The following is a 6,834-nucleotide window of genomic DNA, read 5'->3' on the forward strand; positions in this document are numbered from 1 at the left end:
CAATAAAGTTATTAAGTAATAGAGATGGCTTTTTTTTTCTTTTCTTTTTAACGTTATCTACTTTTTACTGATTTGTGAATCAAACAGTGTGGAGTTTTATAGGGATTTATCTTGGAAACAATAATTGCCCTTATTCTATAAATTTTTATGATTAAGAAATAATGCAACCAAAACAATAGACAGCTACACTTAGAAAAGAGGATTGCTCCTGCAGCATCTTTCACTGACCTATCAACACACTGTAACTTGTATTTTAACACCAAGTAGGTGCACTTTCACTGAGATTGGTAACAGAACTCCATGAGCTCATGAATGATTTTATGGTGGCAGCGTAAATGATCTTGTCATTACCAAGTTGGTATTTTGGTCAGCTGGATCATCTGAGGGATCTACTGTACATAAAGTTTTATGCTGCAAATACTAACCAAACTTGCTTTAATAATATATAAAGCAATTTCAGATTACTTCTCATCTATTAACTGTGTATCTTGTCTATGGATCATAAAAAAATGATCACAAAGGCAATTTAACCAAAAATTTGTAACAGTCCTTAAGTGGATGAGCTTTACTTTCTGTGTTACAATAGTTGCATATTATTTAATGCTGCAAACAACTTCAACACTAAGAGAATATTGCAAGCACTGGTGTAAGAGTAACATATGTGTTTACATGGACTGACAGGACTAAGACAGAGAGTAAAGAAGAGCAGGAAGACATATCATTGAATGCACTCTCTCAGATTACGTTCTACTTACATAGCATTTCTCACTCATTTCCTAATGAGCTTAATGGACTGAGAGCAGAGTGTCACCTCTTTAAACCTGATGAGTTCGGGCAGAAAATTGATCTGCCTGGAGGGCTGATGTGCTCATGCAAAATTAGATAGATGTTGTGCACTTTTATATTATCCTAATAACTGTAATTTTAGTGAGTAACTATGAAGCCTTCAATATAAAACGTTTCCTCAATTAATAAACTATGTAGTTTTAGCAACAAAACAAAAAAAAAAGAGAAAACAAAACACAATGATTGTAATGATCTCAAAACTACTGAATGCTAATTATAGAAAAATACTGTGAAGTACAATAGATTAAAACCCATATTGTGTAAAGCAGGAGTATTCCTTTCATTTTTATTATTATTTGACATATAAGCTATTGTACCTAGTGTGATACTGCTGATGCAAAATATTTTAACATGGGTCATATATATATATGAACCAACTACCAGCTTTTGTTCATAAAATTAAAGGCTATATGCTTTAAAGTACCTTTTCAATTAAGCTTAAAGATATTATGTCTTAGTCTTAGCTATAGTTATGATGTAAAAGCATAAGGCTGCTGGAGGACATACAGTAGGGACCACTTCTCATTATTATATCTTCACTAACCTTTCTGCATTATTTGTTAGTTTAACCCATAACTTTTTGTTCTCTTTGCTTTTTTCTAGTCATAGTAGCTTCATTTGGCCTATTAATCTGCTTAGCTGTGACAATATCCTGACAGAAGATAGTTTGGCTGCTGCTGTCAACACCTCTGATTAATGTATAATTAATAGAGTTTGGCCTGTTTTAGTGTTTAATCCTGTTTCTCTCTTAGAAGTAGCAATGGGCTCAGCGTTTACTGTGACTAACTGTATGTGCTTTCTTTCATCAGCTTTGGTATGGAAACTGATAACGAGCTCAGCTGCTTAACTGTTTCGTTCCCAGATAAAGCCACCAAAGCAGCTCGTTTACTGTTACCTTTTCTTACATACATACATAAGGATCATTGCTTCTAATGCTACGTTCACACCGGACGCAGCAAAAGCAGCAAAATCGCGTCTGCTGCTTCATTTTTGCAGCTTGTACCAGTTAGTTCTGACGCACGGCTGAAGCAGCTTTGCTGCTCTGGCTGCGTGGTGCAAAAGTGGCTCTGACGCGCGTTGGGCGGAGCTTCACTATCCTTTCTCTGCCTTGCAGCTATATTTGCTGTGATCAGTGGGAATAAAGTAGTTTTAATATGTTTTTAAGTGAGAAAATACACCTGAAAACGTAATCAGTGCTGTCAGTTCATTCAGATTACCATCCTGCCTTCTAATATTTTTTCTGTCTGAGCCGCTCAGACCCTCACATACCAGCGGTCACCGACAGTAGGAATCCCTTCAACAGCAGCCTCTGGCCGGGTCGCCGCCTCGCTGGTAGGTGGTTTTCATCTGAATAATCCAAACTGCAGGCACCAGGATAATAAAAGCGAGCATATTCTGCCGGCGGGTTTCAGCATTTTAAGTTAATTTATGCGTCAATAAACTGTTTCAGAGGAGCGATCACAGCGCTCCTCTGAAACAGGCGCGTCGAGCAGCAAAAGTTAAATTTTTCCATCTCGATCAGCAGGCGCTGCTTCAGCTGCTCAGACGCGCTGCGCCTGCTGCTCAAAACGCGCTGAGGGACCTTTTGCTGCGCCTTGACGCACGTCAACCATTGACTTTGCATGTAAACTCGCTGCTTCTGTCACGCCAGCTGCGTCCGGTGTGAACGCAGCATAATGTATGTTCCTTTTGTGTGTCTGCTTCTGTCTCCTAGAACCCCATTTGGCCTTGATAGAGGTCTGTGCACATCTAACCTGGTTTTTCTGGAAGTTTCTTTCTATTAAAAGGCTTTTTTCCCCCTCTCTACTGTCACTACATGCATGCTTAGTGTGAGGGATTGCTTTAGTCAATTACAAGTTTAAGCTGATGTCAACTGAAATAGAGTCCTGCAAAGTCAATGATGCAATCGGGTGGTTTCCTTAGATACAAAAAACATCTAAAACTGTATGAGGATTGTCTATGTAAATTTTGTTTGGATTACATATGTTGTGAATTGGCAAAATATAAATAAACTCATTTTTTTTACATTTAATACACTTTTGGTGATAGATTGACAACTACTGCACAGCTGACAAAAAAATCAATACATGCTGCAAATTCTTAATTCAGCATCCTTAGTTTTTATTGAAGGCACTTCACAGTCTTTCAAGAAAAACTAGGCAACCCATCAAAAGGGTTTTTCTAGCATATAGTACATATAGATAATAACATATAGATAATAAATATCCATTAAAACTGTCATGATCTTGGCATTGATGACTGGATTCTTGCATCATTCCTTGTACCTGCCTAGCTCCGCCCAGTTTTCTTTATCTTTCAACAGATCCACCTGTTCCAGCTTCCACTTAAACAGCCCCAGCCATAAGTGCCAGATCATATATTTCTGTGATTGCCTGATCCTGACTAGTTTTTGCACCCGAACCTATGAGTCTGTCCACACCTTTTCTGATCTGTTTTCCTGACCTGTCTTCGGATTCCTCCTGGATTCTTCCTGCTTATGAGCTTGGATCTGTCTCTTGACCCTGGCTTTGATTTCTCTACGGTACCTCTTCGATGATCTTCTGGCCTGGACTTCTGTTTCTTCATTTAAACTGGTTTTGGCTTCTCCTTCTGGAAACTCCTGCTATTCGTCATCTGCTGGCTTCTGATCGTCAGCTGGATCAGCAGCAATCTTGGCTCCAGCTCCTGGAACACTCTGGGCAACGTCCGCTGTGTGCTGTGGAAAAACCAATCGGCTGAATTCCACTCCTTCCTCTGGGCTCGGACTGAACTTTATAACAAGGGGCGTAGGTTTGATTTCCACTTTGGTGGGGATACTATTGGTCCAAAGTTTCATTAATGTCATTTGAACTATGCAAAAATATGCATGCTTTTTTATGCTTGACATGAGCATCAGGGTGCATTTTGTTTAAAGAGAAAACCAGCATTTCCTGCTACATTTATACTAATTATATAAGCACTACACACACATGATGTTGTTTACCCATGTTTGAAGCGTCACCGGCTCTGATGAATCTAGAATTAGGACTTTTTTCCACTTTGAAAAGGTTTGCATTTAAACTTACCGGTGACTAAGACAGTAGGTAAATATGTGCCAATTTGACCAAATATAGTCTAAACATGAACGTTATATGTGGATTTATCCTGTATTTTCTTTTGAAGTTATAGAATTGTGCAAAGGTAAACAAGTGAAACACACTCTTATTTTTTTAAATGCTCTCTCTGTATCATGAACCAACGCAAAATAACACATTCAAGGGATACAAATACATTTATTGTATTTACATTTAGTGGCATCATCTACAAAACACAACACTAAGAATGGGACTAAATTTATTCCAATATAAAATCGTTTTTAACAACTATTAAAACAAAATATAACACCATCTTGTCTGTAATGTAATAATATCCAAAATAAACAGCAGGATTCAAGCATTTTTACCAAACACTAATGTTTGTACTAATTAACTTATCAACTGTGTGGAAATTTATGTAAAATGAAATCAATGTAAATAGTGTTCCTCTGTTTGTTATTGGCTTTATCCTATTTTTAAAAGTAGAAATAGTCAAAAAAATAGCTACCGTGGAACCGTAATTATGCTTTCTAAACAAAAAATAGCAGATGTGTAGGCGCCTTCTCGTGTTGTTATACTCTATAAAAGAAATAACACCTGCTTTTTGCAGCTGAACTGCCTCAAAGGCTCGTCATAAAATGAAAACAGTAATTGCAAAGAAGTATTGTTAAAAGGGAAACCCTCACATTTTCTTTTTCAGTCGGCTGTGGCTAAGAATCAGCAATCAGCAGCTTTCGCCTGTTTTAGTGTAGATCGAAATAAGTTGTTTTTCATTAGGACTAGTTTCGTAGCCTAATATTAATTTAAGTAACTAGTGAGAATAAAATTTTTATTTCGTGTTCCAAGTACGCACACACACACACACACGGACTAGAAAACAACCAATCAGGAAGAGAGAAGGCGGAACTTGAGGCAGAACAACCAATGAGAGTGGAGTTTAACAGCACAGTTACTGACTTTAAGGGACAGGACTCAGACGGAGCGGCAGCAGCAGCTACTAAGCTGCGGGGCTGTGAGAGAAAAAGAATTAGCTTTGATCACACAAACGGTTAATTCTAAATTATAACATTTTATATAAACATGTTATTCAAATCAAATTATTGGTAGGGACAAGTAGGTCGGTCGTAAATTTTGCCATTTAGTCCTAGCTGTTGACCGACTGACTTTCCAAGCAGTCAATGTTTTTTTATATATCACTTCAGTCTGTCTGATTATATTCTGAGTCTTGAGTCCTGACAAAAACAGTCCCTGGAAACCTAATTAACAAAATGAAACAGTAAAAACTAAAGAAGACACATTATAAATGTTTTATTGAAATATAACCAAAAATTAAATAACTTTTAAGACACCTCCTTTTTAAGGAGTTTTGCAAAGATTAAACACTAGATGTTTATTTCAAAGTTCTCCTGACTGTTGAAGTGATGGAGAACATCAGTGTTCAGAAGATCTGCTTATAAGATTTAAAGAGGTATTCAAAAACACAAAGTAGGAAACATTAAAAAAAAAAATCTGGATCCTCAAGAATATCCCCCCTAAAAGTCGTTCTCAAGATTATAAATTAAGTCTCCAAAACCCTAAAATGTTATCACAGGACCTACAGCAGGCTTAGCCTTCTGCTGATATAAAAGTAGATGTAAAATCAAAAAGAAACTAGATGAGTTAATTTTTCATGAGAGATGTGAAAGCTTTGCTCTCAAAGAAAAAAAAAAACAGCAACACAAGTTTCCCTAAGAGAATAATTAATGAGTAAAGGAAATATTTATCGTGTTACATGTGTTTATATCACTTCCTTAGAAATAAAAGAAAGATAAGATACTAATATATCAATATTATTTTTGAAAGAACAGGAAATTAAATGGGTTTGCTATGGGTTTGTATGACTAAGTTGGTCAGGGAATGTGGATTAATTACTCCTCTATTTCAACTCAGCATTTAACCTTTTGAATGACGGTCAACGATGCAGTTTTTGTCAGCTCCTGTTAGAGCTGTCATCATCTCTTACATTGCATAATCAATATCGTGTCTCATTTCACCTCCGATGAAATTATTTGTTGCTGTAAAAGGTCACTTCACACAAGTAAGGCTTTTCTGATAATGCTGCCTTCCGCCTGTAAAAGGGTTTTAATAACCTTTGGGCTAAACTGATATAAAAACTTTGATTTATCGGTCTGAAATATGTAGATTAAATAAAATGATTTTATGTTTTCACAAAAAATAAAAGCTATTGATCAGTAAAAATCATCAGAGGAAAACATCTTGAACAAAAGACACAAGGCAACAAATGGCTCTTTCAGGTAAACTCGATAACAGCATTTAAGCTGTTTTTTGTTTTGTTTCTTTCTTTCTTTCATCTGATTTTATTTAAATTTAATTTTTTATGTTATTTTTTTGGGTGAAATGAATATAAACTGCAGCATAGTTTTAGGAGGGTTAAAGAAGAAGGAATGGAAGAGAAAAAAAACAAAAAACAAAGAGAAGTGAGGCTTAATTTGGGATACAATAGTTGTTGAAACTTTGTATTAGTTGTTTGGGGTTTTAACGTTATTATAATCTTAGAAAGCCACTCCCAACTCTAATTCAATTCCTTTAATTACTTTATGAATCGCAACAGAAAATTGAAAGACTAACTTATTCAAAAAGGTTTCTTCAAGAGTTAAAGATGCTGGTGGCTTTAGGTGGAAAAAAAATGTCTTGCAGTGATGTGTCTTGCAGTTCTGGTGAAGGACGTAAAGAATGCCACTGTTGCTTTATGACACTTTAATGAAGAGGATACTGATGGTTCTCTGTGATGATTTTTATTTCATAGATAATTTTCTTTTTTTAAATGTCCTCCAGCGAGCCAGTCTTCATCAGCTTGTTTAGCTCATTCAAGTCAATTGCTCTGATGCTGCTTTCTCAACAGATGATGGCAGAA

The sequence above is a fragment of the Cyprinodon variegatus genome, unplaced genomic scaffold (assembly GCF_000732505.1).
Source record: "Cyprinodon variegatus isolate N-32 unplaced genomic scaffold, C_variegatus-1.0 Scaffold62, whole genome shotgun sequence".
NCBI lineage: Eukaryota > Metazoa > Chordata > Actinopteri > Cyprinodontiformes > Cyprinodontidae > Cyprinodon > Cyprinodon variegatus.